The sequence below is a fragment of the Leopardus geoffroyi genome, chromosome B2 (genome assembly GCF_018350155.1).
Source record: "Leopardus geoffroyi isolate Oge1 chromosome B2, O.geoffroyi_Oge1_pat1.0, whole genome shotgun sequence".
NCBI lineage: Eukaryota > Metazoa > Chordata > Mammalia > Carnivora > Felidae > Leopardus > Leopardus geoffroyi.
Window position 1 is genome coordinate 85,710,919 of NC_059332.1, and position 21,990 is coordinate 85,732,908.

The 21,990-nt window shown below is 34.3% G+C and overlaps 1 long non-coding RNA gene across 2 annotated transcripts in view; it reads right to left on the bottom strand.

The window, feature by feature from the left end:
• Positions 1–227: 227 nt before the first annotated feature.
• LOC123609775 overlaps positions 228–21,990 on the bottom strand; it is a 39,749-nt gene continuing 17,986 nt past the window's right edge. Inside the window, exons 1-3 of one of the 2 annotated variants that reach the window (XR_006717960.1) lie at positions 14,268–14,327; positions 2,500–2,552; positions 228–383 (exon numbers count right to left, since the gene is read on the bottom strand). This is a non-coding gene — a long non-coding RNA (uncharacterized LOC123609775). Of the gene's footprint in view, positions 384–2,499; positions 2,553–14,267; positions 14,328–21,990 lie in introns of those variants that run through there. The other variant, XR_006717959.1, reaches the window with a different exon arrangement.

Consider the following 21,990-nt stretch of genomic DNA (forward strand, 5'->3'; position numbering starts at 1 on the left):
GCCTTTAATGAGAACTTAAGTAAGTCCTTAAATAAAGACCCTTTCATTGGTTTTATACTTCCACAAATGTCATTCAGTTTAAATGACTGACTTATTTGCATAGCTTGTTGGAGAAATTGGTAAAACATTATTGCTGCATTTCTGATAGTTTCCTAATATTTTGCTACATTTGTTTTATCCACATTACTTTGTCTCACATTACTTTCTTTTCTTATAGATGTTCAAAATCGTACTGACATGTTTTATTCAATAAACAAACACATTTTAAGCATTACCATATGAAAAACACTTTGTTAGATGTTATGAGAGACAAAAAGATACATCAATCCTGGTCCCAGACTTCACAGTCCGGGGGAAGTAGATATATAAGTAATTCTCATGTCCTGAAAGAGAAAACAAAAATTTCCACGATGAAAGAATACAATGGGAAAAGAAGAGATTATTCCCAGTTGTGGAATTTTAGACGAAAGCTAGTGTTTCCACAGGTGACAGAAATATTCTATGGAGAGGGAATTCCCATTATTGGCAAGCAGTATCCATTTCACTGGGATTTCTGCTAACCATGGCCTAGTGAGGTATGTGGTGCAGTGTCTTCAATCCAAAATCAAAACAACACATTTCTAAGAGCACTTCATTTATTTTGGAAAACCATTTTTCTGAGTTTTCAATTTCTTTCTCTGTAAAGTACAGCTTTTCTAATCTATATTCATGAGAAGCTCTATAAGTTTGAGTAACAAATGGAATAATGTACAAAAAAGCACTTTGAAAATTACTATTCAAAATCGCAGGCTTTTTTTGTCAAGCTCTTCATGTGTATTTAAGATATTGATATAGGTTTTTGAGTGAAAGTTCTTGAGAAATAGAAAATCTAAATGTATTGCTGATGCATCACTGCTCATTACAAGAGCATCCCAATTCCAAGGAGACATCAGAGAATTGAGACTTGAAAGTCAGAAAGGTATTTGCTGTCCTGTTTCAGGCCCCAGTTAGTTACAAAGAGACAAGGATGCCCCTTAGATTATTTATTATTTTTCCTTCCAAAAACTTAAGTTCTCCAAAAGAAAAAGGACTTAGAAGACAATTGTTACCTATTTCCTCCCCAGCCTGTGCATGGGGTAAGAGATGAAGCTAAGAAATTTTGCCATTTGATGATAAAAATATAGTCAACTTAATTTTTTAATAGCCAACTTATTTTTAACAACACATTATTAAGCATGAGTTGAAAGAATATCTGTGTAAACAAATCAGAATCCAAGGAGATTCAGGCTTTATGATGCTCAAGTCATTCTCTTGAACCATGTAACTACACTTCTAACACTACATTTGATGTTCTCACTCCCAGAACTCTTTAACTGCCCTAAATCACAATGTTCTACTTTTTAAAAGACAAATAATTTAAATTTCCCCTGTGTTTTACTGTCAAATCATAATTCTTCCCTAAAAATCGTAGACTATTCCAATGAGTTATTGGTGAAGTTACCACCTTGATGAATAAATGGATTCCAGATACATGAAAAGAAAAAAAAAATCATCAATTTTTCATCAATATTTTATTGGCAAGCTCTTAAGAAGTAGTTTCCTGGGGCGCCTGGGTGGCGCAGTCGGTTAAGCGTCCGACTTCAGCCAGGTCACGATCTCGCGGTCCGTGAGTTCGAGCCCCGCGTCGGGCTCTGGGCTGATGGCTCAGAGCCTGGAGCCTGTTTCCGATTCTGTGTCTCCCTCTCTCTCTGCCCCTCCCCCGTTCATGCTCTGTCTCTCTCTGTCCCCAAAATAAATAAACGTTGAAAAAAAAATTAAAAAAAAAAAAAGAAGTAGTTTCCTACTATAAAAAAATGCACACTGACAGTAAATTTTGAAATTTCTAAAAGATAACCAAAATACAATAACAAATCACATTCAAAATGGAAACATGAACATTATAAATGTATTCAAATTCACATCTAGTAAATTTGTGAACTGAAAAATCTCAAGTCCTAAAAATAGTGAAGTATGACTGAACAAAGGAAAGATCATTTGAGATTTTGTCTTTATTCATTCAAAGATGATCATATGATATACTCCCATCTTCCATAGAATCTATTGCAGTAGGCAAACTATTTAAATATTAACAAGTTTTCATCAAATATTAACTTTAAACACATTAGAGATCATTTAAATCTAAGGAATACAATAACTTAAAATAATACAGTTATGGTGGCATATAATTAGTGGCACTTTGTAATAAGCTATTTCACTTCACATTACATACTCTGAATGGGAACAGGTTTAGAAAGACATTAACAGAAAATGTGACAGAATTTGCCTGAAGACTATAAACTGATTGATGTTTTGGAACTTTCCTCAGACCTCACTGAATGATGTTCTCATTCAGGCAACACTAAATGTACTAAAAAATTCAAATTCTGTTTTACAATTTTCAAGAAAGAAAGAAAGAAAAATGAAAGAAAGGTCAGCAACAATCGTGGCTTAGAATTTAGGTTAAAAGAAAATGTTACATACTTGTCAATGTTGTTTGTATGTCATCCTGAAGGAGATGTATGTGGGCATATTCACTGAAAATAAATGAGCAACGATAAGTATTTCCTCTTAATATTATCTTCCACTTTACAATTTTGTAGAGTTCATTTTCAAGCTCTTTCACAAAAACACAGGGCTTCAAATCAACTATTCTAGGAAGAAATACAGCCATATTTTTGTTGATACTTTAGAATGCAAGCACAGAAGACAAGATACCCTACTATAATCTCAAAGATATTTAACCTCATGTTAACAAAATTAAATAGGGTTCATACATTTTATGTAGCCTTACTTTTAGAAAGCTTCATCTGTAATAATAAAGACCCCATCTCACTGCCAGAGCTTTGATTCTGCATTAATTAAATATTTATTTCCTCTTTTATTCTTAACCTAATTTCTAACCCAGAGCTTTAGTTTCATGTTTTTGCTTCTGTAAACTTTAAACCACTGCTGCTAATTACAATAGCAGGATATATATGCTGAGTTATCCAAACCAACCTAAAACATTTGAGGTCCACCTGGTTTTGCCTCATTATAGGTAGAAAATGGGTCAAAGCAAAAATTTCTTTGTACGCATACAAACATTTGGTTCTTAATTTCACTGACACTGAGTTTCTGGGCAATAGATGTATTTTTCTCAGAATTATTTTGGAGATATGTACGTGACTCGGACTTTGTGTCAACACAGTAAGAAAGAATTCTGGTTCACTGATCTTTTTTATCTGAGATACCTGCAAAGCTAAGTCATTATAATATTACAAGGCTGAACTTACTTCCTAACTAAATATGTTAAGCATTTCAAATGTAGTACCTGAATTTTCAAATTATTTAATGGAAAGTCAACAATACCCTGATGCAAGGCAATGTGTAATTAGCAAAAATATGTTTCCAAGATATGCTTAACATTTCAAGTTTATGTTCATTAACATATAAAAATATATATTCATCAACAGAATAAATATGAATTCAAAATCCTACAGGGTTTATTTTCCCCATTGATCATGAACAAAAGCCATTAAAGGGTGAAGTGTATCTACATCAGTGAGTAGCTTTGTTCTTCATTTCTGGATAAGGATTTAGGTTGTCTTCTTTAGATTTTTCTCATGTCTATAACTCAGATGTCTCAATGGCTTCTTCCCATTTTTAAGTCAATAAATCACTTCAAATAATGTGCAATTATTTTTTCCCAAAATCTGACTACTAATATCCTCTCTTGGATGACAATTAGTTATATGTACTCTTTATTCTCATTAAGAAGAGCAATATCAGAGATCCAGTAGAAGTATTTACCTTGACATTCAAGACAGTGTTAATTTTGCCATCTATGAACCCCAGCCCATAAAAACAAACTTCCTCTATCCTCCTAGATAATGTACCCTCCACGCCACGGCAATTTAAAGTTGCTGCTTTGCATGAACATTTAAGTATCCTCTAGACTACATAGCCAATTTTAAGATCTTTGGTGATAGACCATGCTAGCCTTGGGACCAATTGTTTCCAGACTCATCCCTCTTCCCATTTTCCATTCTTTATGAGAGGGGCTCACCTCTTCATCCATTTCCCAGGTACATTTCCCAGGACCACTGTCAGTTGGCTTCTAGCTGCATTGGACAGTGGAGACACTGGTGGGATTTTTAGAGTGTAGTGAGAACGGAAATGCCAGGTTATTTTCACCTTCATCTTTGTTGGGCAGTATTTTCTGTTTAAGCTTATATCTGGCCCACTGTGGTTCGAGCTTTGAAAGAATGATTCTGACTAGTACCAACATTTAGTCCTCCAGTTTAAGGGTGACAGTAACTTCCCACTTTTGCTAATCTCTGGGTTAGGTCATAATCACTTTTAAGGCTTCCCCAAATCCACAACACCTTTGTAACTAATTCCCAGAATTAAATAACCTGTTACAGGGGCACCTGTATGGCTCAGTTGGTTGAGCATCTGACTTTGGCTCAGGTCACAATCTCATGGTTTGTGGGTTCGAGCCCCACATCTGTCTCTGTGCTGAACTCTTGCTCAGAGCCTGGAGCCTGCTTCAGATTCTCCTTCTCTCAGTCTCTCTCTGATCCTTTCCCACTCGCACTCTGTCTCACTCTATCTCTAAAAAATAAATAAATGTAAAAAAAATTTTAAATACCCTGTTATAAACATTTTAGGTGGTTTCTTTCTTCCTGGTTAGACTTTGATATACCAATCCTATACATTGTTATAGTCATATAAAATGTTACGACATTGTTTTGATCCCATTTTATGTATCAGAATATTGATATTTGGAGACATTAATCAGATTTCTTAAGTCACAACTGATGATAATTGGTAGTGGAAATTGAATTTGGATTCGGATTGGTCTGTCTCTTTAGCCGGCGCCTTTAAACACGGAACATATGTTTTGTTTGGTGCTCTGTATATCTACTAGACAAATATCTAAACTTTTCCTTACTGGATCAAAGCCTTTAATGATCATAATACACAACTAAAAGGAGCTTGTATTCCTTTACTTTGTGAGAGGGCCTTCTGAGTGACACAGTGTAACCACGTTTTCAAACGTAACAGGATGCTGTACTGTACATGGGAGCAGTGAGACCAGAGAGGACGCTGTGTGATAATCCAGGCGAGAGCTCTTGTTGGTCTGGCCCAGGGTGGCAATATTGGGGTGGTAATAAGTGTTCAGATTCTGGATATACTTTGAAAATAGAGCCATCAGAATTTTTGGATGGATTAAAAGTGATCTTAGAACGAACTATTGGCATCATTTGAGATGAAGATATGTATGGGAGGAACATATCTACAGGAGTGCCATAGGTAGTTTTACATATGTGAAGTTATATTTGTAACAAGTGCATTATGTTATTATGAAAACTAACTTTCCAGTGATAGAAATATGTCTATCATGTAAGCACCCACATGTATGATTGTAATCTAAGGAATTCAGAGAGAAGTTAACCCAATTTTGTAAACCACTGAGACCAAAATAACAACATTTTGAAAAAGTCACTTTCAAAAAAGGAGCAAATGATCAAGGATGCACAAGTCATGGGTAAAGTTCCTAAAGGAAGAGTCAGTCCTGAGGTTTGGGCCTTCCTGAGTGGGGGACAGCCCCACCCCCCTCTTGCCTCGCAGGCTCAAAAGCTTGACAAAACCTATGGTTCAATGCAAATGAGAGATTTACAGAGTTTATAATTAAGCATAACTTATTTTAGATACTCAGCCTAACTTGTGTGTACATGTCTATTTTCTGCTCATTGGCTGTTGATCTAGAAAGCAGATTTTTGCCATCTTTCTACCATTTGCCCCTTTGTTGTTTCAAGCCAAGTTCTCAAATAGACAGGCAATTCCTTAAATACTGAGGTAAGTTTGCCAAAGGGTTTAGTGTAAAAATGAGTTCATATATAGTACATGACAGTCTATAAAAATGAAACCAGAGCAAAAGAAAAAAAATAGTATATAAGGAATACATTGCACACGGCAATCATAAATCCAAGTTTGGAACTTGTATTCTAGACACAGCATTGTTGCTCTATGTGTAACTAAAGCTTCAGTTTCATTATGGGTCCTTTCTTAGAGACTTCACTTTCTCAATTAAAGATTTCCTGTTTGTTGCAGTCCACAGGAAACTATTTTTATAAGTTTCCTCCTTTTATTTTGATGTTTATGAGTGTGTCTAACAGTAATATTTTTATATTGTATTTGTACTTTGATATTTAAAGGTAAGCTTAGGCCTAGAAGCAGATAGTATCAAAATTTTGGAGAAAACTAGGTAAGTTTTTTTTTTTTTTTCTGTTTAATGAATCTTTGTGTGTAGAGTTAGGAACAGTGCATTCATTCACTAAAATAATTCTTTGCTTTTAGAAGTTTGAGAATTCAAAGTCATAAAATAAATTATATTTCCCTTTAAGGGACTTCACCTACATTTGTAGAACAAATAATAAATGCCACAAAAGGTAGAAATTATTTCCAGCTGTTTTTCCAGTGTGGGAAATAAAATTCATCTAGAGGGTGTTGATTTCCACTGGAAGGCCGGATGATGGGTAGAGAATTTCCTTAAACTATCATTTGGAAGACAGGCCTCAGGCATACTTCACTTAATGCATGGGCATTTAGTTCCCTTAAAACACCAAACTGGAACTTATATCTGCAAGTTGATGACTATTCATGTATCACCCATTGGTTGAGGTATACAGCAATGGCAGTTTACTATTCAGACACTGTTATACACATTGTTTGCACTACAATGGTAAAGAAGTTAACAGTGTGAACTCTCATATCCTATACAAAGATAGGAAAACACAATAAAAATTAGTTATAGTAATACTTCTGGTAATGATCATGGTAATTTATCAAAGCCTAATAAATACTACTTTTCCTCAGTGAAATATACATATAATAAAAAAGTTAAAATATTTGCAGTTATCAAAAAAAAGTAAAGGGAACAATCTGATACTACAAACCTCAAAAGATGATGACAAAGGAAAAAAAAAAAAAAGATTAGAGCTTCATGGTATTGTTTCTAACTTCCTTCCAGGCCCCTTTGCTTAAAGACATAGTGTCTGAGAAATGTGGTTGGAATATAAAATGTGTCCCCAAAAGTTAGTTCAGAGAGGATACTGAACAGGTCTCAGAAGAAAGTCAAGGGGAAACTGAACAAAATGTATCAGCACAAGGAGAAAATCAGGGCAAAGTTCTCCAAGTATCATTCAAATAAAATGATGTATAAAATATACAAATACACCGTAGAATAAAAAAAATTATAACTATTCAATCTAGAAAAAAAGGAAAGCCAAGGAATAAAAGGTATGATTGACTGCTACTGTTAGAATACGTGGGGTGTCTGGGTGGCTCAGTTGGTTAAGCATCCTATTTCCACTCATGTCATGATCTCGCGGTTTGTGAGTTCGAGCCCTGTGTTGGGCTCTGTACTGACAGCTCAGTGCCTGGAGCCTACTTCGGATTCTGTGTCTTGCTCTCTCTCTGCCTCTCCCCTGCTTGCATTCTGTCTGTCTGTCTGTCTGTCTGTCTGTCTGTCTGTCTCTCTCAAAAATAAACAAACATTAAAAAGAAAATTTAGAATATGTGTCTTTCTTGCTTAAGGGAAACTCTCTGGCCCTGGGTATTTATGTTTTCCACTTTTGTCTGATAAGATGACAGTGACTACAGTGAACTTGAAAGCTGTGTGTTGAAGACCCAGAGTCTCCATTAGCCCCAGTCCATGAATACCCATAGGGAGAGCCACCCACTAACCTGGAACATCCACCCGGAGCTGTTAGCTAAATGGGAAATAAAAAGTCTCTCTGGTTTGAGCAATTGTATTTTGGGGGTTTCTTTATTATTAAATCTAGTAGAGCCCTAAATGAGTCACATGAAAATTTTGATCTTGGTGTGAAGGAGAGCGTGGTGTATAGAACAGGTAAGTAAGAGCATGCAATCAGTTAAAAAACAAAAAGACACACAACATTAGAGTTTAAAAAAGAAAATAAGGGGTCTCAGGGTGGCTCAGTCAGTTAAGCATGAGACTCTTGATTTCGGCGCAGGTCTGGATCTCACCCTTCATGAGACTGAGCCCCACATCGGGTTCTACAATGAGAGTGGAGCCTGCTTGAGACTCTTTCTCTCTCTCTCTCTCTCTCTCTCTCTCTCTCTCTCTCTCTCTCTCTCTCTCTCTTTCTCTCTCTCTCTCTCTTCCTCTACCCCTTCCCTACTCATACCCGCACACTCTATCTACAAGAAGGAGAAGGTGATGAAGGAAATGTGATTTTAAAAACTACAAAGCTAAAAAAATGGGTGGAGTGCCAAAAACAAAAAACAAACCAAAAAAAGGGAGGGGGAAGAAAAGGAAAAAGATGTGGAAAGATTCAGAAACTGAGTAACTGTACAGAAAAAAAATGAAAGGGAAATTCTGATGCAGAGATAGATCCTGAAATAATCGCAATGCAAAAAGATAATAGTTGTACAATTCAGATATTCCTTTATCAAGATAGTTTATGTTCCTGAAACAAAGAACTCAACACACAGAATCAGAAATTATTCAATAATGCAGTTCAGGAAAAAAATGTCTGAAATGAAGGAAGAAATTATCTACAGGCCAAGTGATACACCACTTTCCAGGAAAAGCTTGATATGTACAGCTAACAATGACTCGTATCCTAATTATATTATTGAATACCCAGCATGAAGAAAGGATTTTTAGTCATTCTGGAAGATAAATAAAGACCCTTACAGGAAGAAAAAAATGACTTGAGACTTTCTTTCATAACATTCAACACTAGAAAAAAGTCCATGTGAACAAATTTCTGAGAGAAATTAAAAGGCGCCCAAGATTCCTTGGACACTGAACAGATATTACTCAGTTACAAAAGCAAGAGATTTTATCAAACAAAAAATTACTCAGGTAATGGAATACCTATAGTCCCTTTGTGAAAAATAAATTCCTGAACACCAGACCCAGTCAATCAACAAATGAACCAAAATATAAAATTAATGAAGATGCTAACAAGGGGAACCAAAAGTAAGCACTGTTATGTTTAAAAAGAGATGAATGCCATAAACCATAACAATAAAGTATAATGTAATTGGTACAGCTTTATGAGAAGGAAGAAAGTGTGAATATTATGATGTATTTCCACTTTATCAGACTATGAGAACTAGGAACACAATGATGAAAAGACCTAGCACACAAACAAGATCAACAACGAGGGTTATCCAAAGAATGTCAAGCTAAGCAAAATCAGAGTTACACAAAGGAGAAATCAACATGTTCTACAGCCAATGGAAAGACAAAATTCCGCACCCCCAAATCTTCACAAAGTGTTGCCAGTAGTAATTTTCTAATTGTGTGTGAGTCACTTCAGACGTTTTCAGTCCCCCTCTTAGCCCTCTGCCTTGTGTACATTGGCTTATATACCTAAACCTGGAATAGTCTTCATTCAAGCTAGTTGATATGTGCCAGGACTATCTCTTCTGGACTAAGTGCTTCTCATCAGTTTTAGAATTTACATAATACAAAATACAGTAACAAGGTAAGGTTTCATATACACAACATCTACCCAGATTCCATTTATCACCCCCTGCAGGCTTACACAGCCTGATGTAAGTACATTATTTGACTTGGGGCTGTAAAATAGGAACAAGGATCAGTTACCCAGATGTCTTAGGTAGTCATGTTTATAGGTCTATTGATAAGTTCTATCTTGCAACTAATTACCTCATCATTTATAAACAGAGTAAATAATACTGTAAAAAACTGAAAAATGTAGATTAAAAAGAAAACATACTAATTCAACCTCATAATGGGTTTCATAAATCCTTGACCTTAGCTTGATCTTTTGCAAATAAGTTCTTCTATGACAACATTTTTCTCATGATCATCAGATTCTTTGTTTTTTCCTGTTTCTTTTCCCGCTGTTCAATTCAAATAAAATTGAGTGTCTCCTAATACAGTTTATGTATTATCCCATTTTAGTCAAATAACTTGAATGTTCACTCTATCCATTATTTCATCGCTATGCCTGCATAGAATGTGGAGGTATCCGAAATGGCATCACCTGATGTTAATGGTGACTGTGAGTGTTGTAGCAATGATGTCCAAGCACTGTCTCCCAAGTTAGAAAATTTATTAGAGTGTGACTCAGATTCATGTCTTTTTACTTCTATGCCATTAGTCACCATGTCTCCTTAAGGCTCCCCTTCGCTGTAACATATTCTCAGGCTTGTTTTTGATGGTCTTGAGAGTTTTGAGGAGTAATCACCAGAAATTTTGTTGACTCTTCTTCAATTGATATTTGTCTGATGTTTATCTCCTGGTTAGATTGAGGTTATGGGTTTCTGTGGTGAGGACCACAGAGGTAAGGTGATGTTTCATCAAATCACATCAAGGATCCATATCCTCAAAATGACATCACTGTTGAAACAAACCCTGATCGCATAAGGTAGTGTTTGTCAGGTTTCTCTGTAAACAATAACATTATGCTGCCCCCTTCCTTCTTTAATACTGTACTCTTTAGAATCAACGAAGTAGTTTTTAACCATTCCTTTCTTTCATATGTATATGACAGGAAACAAAGTGTGTCAAGGTTAATAATTAAGTATTTTGAGGAGATTTGGGGAGATTTTTAAAAATTAAATGTTTGTTAGAAAGAGAAACTATTAACTGATTAGCTAACTAGTTAATTCTTATTGAGTGTTTACTCTCGCTAAGCACTATATATGAATTATCTCATACAAACATTCATCTAACCATGAGGGAAGTAAGTATTATCCCTATTCTACAGACACATAAGGGATAGACTCAAAAAGTGGCTATTTGCTTAAGACCATACTATAGCAAATGGCAGAACTATATTTCAAATCCAGGCTTGCATGTGATCCAATAACATAATTTATATTACTACACATTAGTGCCCCCTAAAGTGTCAGATGCTGTTCAAAAGAAGAAATCTCTAATAGTCATGCCATACTATCTAGACATTAAGTTTTAGGGAAATACCAGAGGTTATGTGATCTCCTTTCATCAGATTAAGCCTAGTTTGTTACTATCTATTAAACATTTTTGTTATTTGAGTTTTTTTTCCCAAAATGAACTACCTGGCTTTCTTTGCCCTCATTGACTTAAATTATGCTGGCATGAACTTTTTCTCAAGGTTATATAAATGATATTTCTGTACTCTATAGAATAAATAATGCTATGTAATATATCTATCATCAATAAATGAGTCTACTATTTATTCTGTCCATAAAACTGAGGATAAAGCATTATTTAAATAAGTCTATTTTATGCCAAAATAAGTGAAAAGTGCAATTCTTTCTTCCCTATTATTTGAAAATACGAGTCAGCTTCTAGTAAAGAAAATGCAAAAATATAGAAAGAAAAGTAAATTAACATTAATGCTGACATTTAAATAAGTGATATGTCAGGGTAAAAAGACTGAGTGGAAAAAAAAATCAGTAAAGGGTATAATTACATTTCACAAGTCCTCAGCAGAGGTTCTGGGTTATTTTTTCTTTTTAGTAGCCAAAACCTCTAATAAGATAAATAGATTGAGGTATAAAGAAGCATCTCAGAAAATTGTTATAGGTGCCAATCCAAAATCTGCCAAGGATATCAACATGCACAAAACAACCAAATAGATAAATAGATCGAAGTATAAAGAAACATCTGATAAAATTGTTATAGATGTCAATCAAAAATCTTCCGAGGATATCAACATACACAAAACAGCCAAATTTCTCTACTGATTTTCAGTAAACAAACATGTCAATGATTAAAAATAATAATAACCTCTCAATTTGTTTTACAAACATTACAAACATCTCAAGAACTGCCATAAAAATGTTAGTATTAAAGTATCCATAATTGAATTAAAAATCAGGCCCAGAAAGGTTATTTAATTTTACTGATGTCACACAAGAAATCTGACATTGAAAGGGGAGCCCACATTATCATTTAGATTCTCCACGCGGAGTAATGATAAATACAGAGAAAGGCTGATGTGAAAAAAAGCCTCACTTTTTGTAGTATTTAAATACATATAGTAAGTTGGCAAATGGTGATTAGCATTTGAATAGATAGACTGCAGTGGAGTCTTGGCTTCATTAACGGTACAGGTCAGTAGATTTGGAATTAAAAGATGAACTTAGATTTTCATTTACAAAACCAGTGAAATAGTTGGTTGTCAGTACAAAGAGCCACTAAGAACTAGGAATACACCTTAACTTTTCACTCATTTTTCATAAAGCACATATTTTTATTCCCTTAAGGCCAGGGCCTCTGCAGCCACTGCAAATATCGCAGGCCATAGAACCCTGTAAACTACTGAAAAATGAACATTTCATCCTTGGGTGAATATTGTTATTGGCTCTGTATTTACATTGTGCAGTGTATATAGATATAACTTATCTATTTTTCCATTAAACGAAATCATAACTGGCATGTAGCAGTATGGAATTGGCTTATTCTGTATGCTTGCTCTCTTTATAAGAGATGATGTCCTCATTCTAGCTTTGCCAGGTCTTGGTAACAGTAGTTTTTGTTTGTAAAATGAAACAGCACCACCTTGTATCCCGAAGTAAAGCTACAACCTCTCTAAAATCTAAGAGCATTCAGATCTGTGTTTCAAACATATGTACTGATGACTATCTTATGAAGCAGATGAAATTTAATTACAAGTGTGGTCTGTGCTGTGTTCTATCGTACTATTATTAAACCACTAGATTCACGCTACCATATTCACCCTCCAGAAATTACTCCTTCTCTTACTATCAAAATATACTCTGATGCAAACAAATGCAGAAAAATGTCATATGCTTAATTGTGCAATGTCTATCAAATGCCAAAAAGCCTATAATACCTCGCAAAAATTATGATTGATCCTCACTAACCTTGTTATTTTATGACTCCAGTAATGTTTATGTACCTACAAAATAAGACGGGGTTCCTAATCTATACAGCACATGCGTTAGCTCTTAAACTTACAAATAACATAGGCAAATGCTTTGATGTGATATATACATATAGATATAATTTACTGAATTATATAGTTGGAGTTATAATTATGGCATTTATTTTTGTTACTGTTGGTTTCTTTTTCAGTTTTAGTTTTCAAAATACATGATTTATTTACACCTTTATTTCATCCTCAAGAAAGGATCTTTGTCATTTATTTAGCATACTTTTAAATAGATTTAATTGGCCATAAAAATGATTCCAGACAAATACAGACATAGATTTTCAAACTCTTCACCAATATCATGAAATGATATTCAGTCAGTTCCTCATACAGGTGGAAAATCAAAGTTCCTAATTGCTTTTGTGACTTAACAAAATGGTGGAAGTGTGCCATGATCTATGCCAATATACTAAAATGTTTCTTTAAGTGCATTTTTATAACGATATAAATCTTATTTAACAACAAGATATTCTGCTTTCTAAACCATTGCACATTGCAAACAAATCTAATTCACAACTCACTGAAAATGTAAAGAATATTAAAAATGTACTTATACAAATTGTAAACGTTCTAAAAGCAAGTATATGCATTTGCGATTGCTGGAGCTATGTTTGCATTATGATTTCTAGGTCAGTGGCGTCATAACCTCTTTAAATTGTTGGCCAGAACTACAACATTGTTAAAGGTGGAATGAGATCTCTAATTTTTCTCCTTGCCAACACAATATTACACTCCCTGTGCACAATTGCCAAGTAAGGGTGACCCCGTATTTTGGGTTTCAGAGTAGATTCCGTGCCATAAAATCAAATTACGATATAGGAATACTTAAGCCCAGCCAGGTGCCTGGAATTTTATTCCCCATCCATTTGATTGCTTACAATTAGATATTCTATAAGGAAGGTTCACTTGTCACATTCCACTCTGCATTTAGAAGTGCTCGTTTGTATGCCTCTGCTCCTAGACTGTAAAATAGCATAAGGCTTGCACTGTACCTGACTTATTGTTTTAAGTCAAGCCCCAACATCAGTGAAGGGTCCATAAGAGGCACACAAAAATAGGTTTCTATAAATACATTTTCTCATGCGACTGACAGAACGAAGAGTAGGTAGTATTGAAAAACTTCACAGAGCTGAAGTTTCAGGCTGCACCCCTACTCTCAACTGAAAATATTGATAGTATGATATGCTTAATGAAATAGGGTGAGGGAAAGAACATATCTTTCCTTAGGGTTCCTGGTAGCCAACAGTAAACCATTTGCATGTTGTTCCCTCCATTATCTGTTTTGTCAATTTTAAGGATGATATAAATGCTGCTTACTCTTATCAGAATTAGAAAGGCTGTGGCTCAGGTCATGGCAGCTTCTGCTTTCTGCAGCCTATGGAGTAATTATAACCCATTAAGATTTTATACATATTTTGTTTCAAACTCAGGGATATGTCAATTTCGGTTGGTCTTGTTTTACTCTTCTGGGTGAGTCTAAGTTAATGCCTAGTGTATCAAAAGGCAGTTCAATAAATGTTTGTTAAAGGAATAAATGAATCATATTCTATACAAAATATGTATTAAAATATACCTATACCTGTGTACAGGTATTTAAATAAATATAGAGTTAAAGGCCTTATGTAACTAAAGTACACCTGATATAAGAAAACTTTGCAAATGTTTTCTACTATTTACTTGTATGACATTATTAAGAATAAGTAGAGAATCCATCCAACATTGTGTCTATATAGGAGTTTAAAAAATATATCTGGAAGCTGAGAAGATTTTTTAAGATTGGTAAGTGACCTTGGAATCCATCAGATCTTCAAGTTCCCAGCATATCCATTCTCTCATAACGTAGACAATATTTCAGTTCTTATCTGCTGTGAATCTTATTTTGACCTGAAATTGAGCTCTATTCCTTTGACACGTCGATAGTAAAACCCCCTAGATTCTACAATGAATTTCAAAAGATCCCGGAAGTTGAAAAACAGGATGGGGGTGAAATGTTAAGTTATGACAAATTCATTTAAGCATTTCATTTCATTAAAGTATGAAACTGAAATTAGATAATATATTCAATAAATATGATTCAAAGTGTAACATATGGTATATTCAGAAAATAATATTTTAAAATATTCTGAACTTATGATTTCTAGGAAATGAAGAAAATTGGAGAATATGCAGAGATGGGATTGATTCAAAATTGAGGCTTAATCAAATGTGAAAAACATTACCAAACTCTAAAGAGAATAGGGAATAGAATGTGCTTGCTGATGACCTTATAGTTACTAACTGTGAATTAAACTGAATGGTTCAAATTAGATGCTGGGGAAGAGAGGACAGGAGGAAGCAGAATTTAGTAACTAATTTATTATCACTTATAATAAGGAACCATTAGATCATACCCCCACCCCTCAAAAAAAGGATTAGGAATGCTGTGGAAAGGTACTGTGTATGAAGGCAACCACTAGAAACCTTCCTACATACCAGAAGTTTGAAAGAGGTATCTGTTTACATTAAAACACAAAAATAAGTACACGATAGAAGACTAAACATTAAGGGGGACAACTGTTGGCTCTAGGAAGAGAGAGAGAATAGCATAGAGGGGCAAACCCAGATCCTGGACTTCCTTGTTTTGTAGATATGACTTTAGAAATCTACAAACATTTTACATTTACCTTTAGAATTAAATTTTTAAAAGAAGCAAAACAAGAAACATGCAAACCTAAATGTGTATTTAGTTCATAGTATAAAGAGAGGAAATTTTTAAAAAGTGACTTTAAGTCATAGTAATTTGACAAAAATAAACTGCAAAAGAAAATCTTAAACATTTAAGCAATCATTTTTGTTTTAGTGTTTGTATTTTTATACTGATATATTTGTACGTGTACTGTGGGATAAAGCAAATGAGTAATGTTTTCTTTGTCTAATTCTACAGTCTCAGTGTTATTGAGAACTGGAATTCTCAGTATAGATATGAGAGAAACATATATAATGCAAAAGAGATTAAATAAAAACCTTGGAGGCCCTAAGTTTGAATTGGATGCATCATTATGAGTTCATGAGAAATTTGAATAAAAATATCTTTAAGAAAAAATAAACACATTTCCTATATGTTTCTAGAAAAAAGCTTAGAAACAATAACCAGCCATTAACAATGAATAAAATTTGGTCTTAAATTATATAGGTATTTCATATGTATCTATCTCTATTTATCTATCATCTATCTATCTATCATTTTTTTCTCTCTCAGAAGGAACTAGAACTTCTTACAGAAAAGACAAGCAGGAGGGATCAAGATGAAATGGACCATATTGTCATGACACAGAGTACAGAATGTTTCAAAGATGTTGAGTGCTGTGTCAAAATGATGCAGGAGTCATCTTAGAAAGGATCCCACTTGGACAAAATATGAAAAGTTTGAATATCAGTATTACTTGCAATAGATAAAAATGTACAAAATATATTTAAAACCATGAAATTACAATGAGACCAAAACACAAAACAAAAAAGAACTACCATCCACCAATTGGTTATGGTTGAAAGATGTTTTCCATTATTTTGAAGCTGATAAAAAGGGAAATAATCACACATTTATCTCATCTTTCCCCCACTAACTATTCTACTGGGTAACCAAGCAGTAGATAACTAGACAAAGGAACCTTCTCTTTAGGGAAGTATTCTGCCTAAGATACAAAGAAGACATGATCTAATTAGAATAGCACTTTTTTGGGGCGCCTGGGTGACTCAGTTGGTTAAGCATCCGACTTCGGCTCAGGTCACGATCTCACTGTCCATGAGTTCGAGCCCCGCGTCGGGCTCTGTGCTGACTGCTCAGAGCCTGGAGCCTGTTTCAGATTCTGTGTCTCACTCTCTCTCTGACCCTCCCCCGTTCATGCTCTGTCTCTCTCTATCTCAAAAATAAACAAACGTTAAAAAAATTTTTAGAATAGCACTTTTTTGGTCTGAATTAATGGATCTATGCCGTTATCATATATAACTGCTAATATCAATAGAGACAACCAAACATTATGTGCATCCTGAGGGAGAAACAGAACACCACATAAATAGTAGCCATGCCAAATAAAGCAAAACAAATAACACAAATTACACACACACATACACACACACACACACACACACACACACACACACTCATGCACATGAAAACTAAATCTAACCAAGCTTCTAAGTTTTATCTTTATTCATAGGACATAAAAAAGAAAAACATATTGAATAATGCCATTGTTATGTAGTCAACAAATTCCAAAATGTGGGAAACTGGTGGACAAAGAACCAAATTGCTTCAATGACCAATTGTAACCAAATAAAATTTTGCAGAGAAAGAAAGCAAGAGAGCCTGCAGTATAAAAGACAGTTAATTATATCCTATTCAACAAGCAATCTACAAAAAGAAAAATATATACATTTTATGAGACAAGTGAATATTTGAACACAGTATTTTACACTGTTTAGGAAGCATTCTTATATTTAGGTGTGATGGCAATCTTTGTTTTTGATTTTTATATTGGACTGTAATTTTCTAAAGCAGATTTAGGTTCACAGCAAAATTAAACAGAAATTACATTCTGGGCTCTTCTTCAGACACAGCCTCTCCCACTTGAGATATTTTAACAGGCTTTTGTTAAAATTGATAAGCCTTCATTGAGTCATCATTATACACTAAATCCAGAGTTTATATTAGCATCCATTCTTGGTATTGTATAATCCATGGGTTTTGACAAACATATGATGGTGTGTACCCCCCATGACAGTATCATACAGAATAATTCCACTGCCTTAAAAATCCTCTGTGTTCTGCCTATCCATCCCTCTCTACAACCCCTGGAAACCACTGATCCATCTACTGTCTCCATAATTTCACCTTTTCCAGAATATCAAACAGTGTCATACAATATGGGGCCTTTTTAGAGTGGTTTCTTGTAGTCAGTCATATTCATTTAAGTCTTTTCACGACTTGATAATTCATTTCTTTTTAGTGCCGAATGATATTCCTTTGTCTGGTTCTAGCACAGTTTGTCTATTACACACTAAAAGACATCTTGGTTGCCTGCATGTTTTGGAATTATGAAGAAAGCTGCTAAAAACATCTGCGTGCAAGTTTTTGTGTGGACATAAGCTTTCAACTTATTTGGGGAAATACCAAGAAGCAAGATTGTTGGATCATATATGGTAAGAGTAAGTTTAGTTTGATGAGAAATTGTCAGTCTTCCCAAGTAGCTTGACCATTTTACATTCCTACAGATGACGAATGAGAGTTCTTATTGCTTTACATCCTTGCCAGCATTTGCTATTGTGTTTTGAGTTTTTGCCATTGTAATAGGTGTGTAGCGGCATCTCTTTTTGTTTTGCTTTGCAGTTCTCTTATGACATGTTAAGAATCTTTTCATGTGCTTGTTATCTATTTTAATTTTTAAGGTGTCTATTCAGGTCTTTTGACACATTTACTGATGAGGTTGTTTCTTATTGCTGAGTTTAAGTGTTCTTTATATGTTTTGAATAGCGCTTTATCAGTTGTGTCTTTTGCAAATATTATTTCCCACCCTGTGGCTTACCTTTTCATTCTTATTGACTTTTGCAGAGCAGAAGTTGTTACTTGTGATGAAATCTAGGTTATCAATTATTTCTTTCATAGGTTGTGCCTTTGGTGTTGTGTCTAAAAAGCCGTTACCATGCCCAAGATCAATTTTCTTCTACATTTTATCATAAGCATTTTATAATTGTTTGTTTTACATTCAGGTCTATGATCTATCTTGAGTTAGTTTTTATGAAGTGTTCTGTATATTATATATATATATATATATATATATATATATATATATGCATATGATGTCCAGTTCCATCATCATTGTTGAGAAGATTATCTTTGTTCTATTGCCTTTGCTCCTTTGTCAGTGATCAGTTTATATATATATATATATATATATATATATATATATATATATATATATATAATCTATTTCTGGGCTCTCTGTTCTATGGATGTATTTGTCTATTCTTTCCATCAATACCATACTGTCTTGATTTCCACAGCTTTATAGTAAGTCTTAATGTCAGATAGTACCAAACCTCTGACTTAGTTTGGATCTTTTTAAAGAATGATGATACTAGTTTTTGGAAAGGTATTGAATCATAGGAAGAGATATACATTGCTGGTGATACTACAAATTGTTAATAGAGTTTTAAAATCCATTTGGTAAATATCTAGTAAGGTTCATACTTTTTATCCCATATTCTCAACTTTTTATAGATCTAAAACTTTGGCATATATGACAAGATATATATTGTAGCCCATTATAGCATAACAATTGTAAATAAGGCAAATGCCTGCTAACATGGAGATAAATTAGGCATGGGATACTTATAAAATATTAAAATGAGTTTTATTTAAATTTATTACTGTAGATAAATACTAAACACAAAAATGTTTGAAAAATGAAGTTGCACTTCAAATTGAATGATAGTGGGGTATCTAGGGGGCTCAGTCAGTTAATTGTCTGCCGCTTGATTTCCATTCAGGTCATGGTCTTCCAGTTCATAAGTGCAAGCCCCGCATCAGGCTCTGTGCTGACCACAGGGAACCTGTTTAGGATTCTCTCTCTCCCTCCCTCTCTCTCAATAAATAAATAATTTTTAAAAATGAATGATACTTACATAATAAACATTAGTGTAAAATTTTAAAAATAATAAACAATACTATATTAATGCAGATACATAGTAATTTTCTACAAAAATGTCTTAAAAACATCAATAGCATGTCTCTCTAATATCCTTTCATATTGGGGTTGGGTATCTGTGTGTCTTTGCTATAGAAGAATTGGTCTTCATATAACTTAATATTTCTTTCATGATGCTTCCTCATCTTTGCCTACCTCCTTTAAAATTTATTCCTTTCCTAAGAATATCAAATGGAATAAAGACAGTCTCTTCAGCAAGTGGTGCTGGGAAAACTGGACCACTATCTTACACCGTACACAAAAATAAACTCAAAATGGATGAAAGACTTAAATGTAAGACAGGAAGCCATCAAAATCCTCAAGGAGAAAGCAGGCAAAAACCTCTTTGACCTTGGCTGCAGCAACTTCTTACTCAACACGTCTCCGAAGGCAAGGGAAACAAAGGCAAGAATGAACTACTGGGACCTCATCAAAGTAAAAAGCTTCTGTACAGCGAAGGAAACAGTCACCAAAACTAAAAGGCAACTAACAGAATGGGAGAAGATATTTGCAAACGACATATCAGATAAAGGGTTAGTATCCAAAATCTATAAAGAACTTATCAAACTCAACACCCAAAAAACAAATAATCCAGTGAAGAAATGGGCAAAAGACATGAATAGACACTCCTCCAAAGAAGACATCCAGGTGGCCAACCAACACAGGAAAAAATGCTCCACATCACTTATCATCAGGGAAATACAAATCAAAACCACAATGAGATACCACCTTACACCTGTCAGAATGGCTAACATGAACAACTCAGGCAACAACACATGTTGGCGAGGATGCGGAGAAAGAGGATCTCTTTTGCATTGTTGGCTGCAGTGCAAGCTGGTGCAACCACTCTGGAAAACAGTATGGAGTTTCCTCAAAACATTAAAAATAGAACTACCCTATGACCCAGCAATTGCACTACTAGGCATTTATCCACGGGATACAGGTGTGCTGTTTTGAAGGGACACATGCACCCTATGTTTATAGCAGCACTATCAACAATAGCCAAAGTATGGAAAGAGCCCAAATGTCCATCGATGGATGAATGGATAAAGAAGATGTGGTATATATATATATATATATATATATATATATATATATATATACACCACACACACACCACACACACACACACACACACACACACACACACACCCAATGGAGTATTACTCGGCAATCAAAAAGAATGAAATCTTGCCATTTGCAACTACATGGATGGAACTGAAGGGTATTATGCTAAGCGAAATTAGTCAGAGAAAGACAAATATCACATGACTTCACTCATATGAGAACTTTAAGAGACAAAACAGATGAACATAAGGGAAGGGAAACAAAAATAATATAAAAACAGGGAGTGGGACAAAACAGAAGAGACTCATAAATATGGAGAACAAACTGAGGGTTGCTGGAAGGGTTGTGGGAGGGGGGATGGGCTAAATGGGCAAGGGGCATTAAGGAACCTACTCACGAAATCATTGTTTCACTATATGCTAACTAATTTGGATGTAAATTTTAAAAAAAGTTAAAAAAATAAAATAAATACTTGAGTAAAATAAATATTTACTCAAGGCCTCAAAAAAAATTATTCCTTTCCTAGAACAAATCCCACACACTTGAAAAAAATAAAAAGATCAAATGCAGTCACCTCCATGAAGCCTCTGTTCATGTAAACTCCAACACTGATCCTTAGTGTAATCGCTAAACTTTAAACAAAATCTATATTTATCGCTTAAAAATAGAATGTATTCTACATCACAATGCTTGCTAATTGTTTTATAAGCTATTTGAATGTTTATGCAGTGAGCATACTCTTTTGAGAACATATAAACATGTAAAAGATAACCTACCAGATCCATCAAATTCACAAAATGGTGACTATTGGTAGTCAGTCTGGAGGGTCTATTGCACATGAGGTTCTAAGAGCGAAACATGTTAGATTTTTGAGTAAAATCTTATGACCTTCTATTTGAATTTTGAGTTATCTGGTAAAGGAAAGATGACATGAAACGCCACTTTTGGACTCCTATGAGGATTTAGTTTTTGGTGAAAAAATTTGGTGGAAAAATTAGTTATCTGCATTACTGTATCTAAAATAGACACACAATGAAAATGCCCACCTATACAATATATGAGAGAAATGAGAAAAAAAAACTGTATATAGAATATTTAGACTTGTGACTTTCTTGACTTGCTATGATGGTAAAAATAACATAATTATTGTTAATTTGATAGTAGCAATCCTAGTGGTAATAGAGATGGGATAAGTGGTAGTGGTATTGATTAGTATAAAGTAGAAAATACAAAACAAGCATAGGGACACT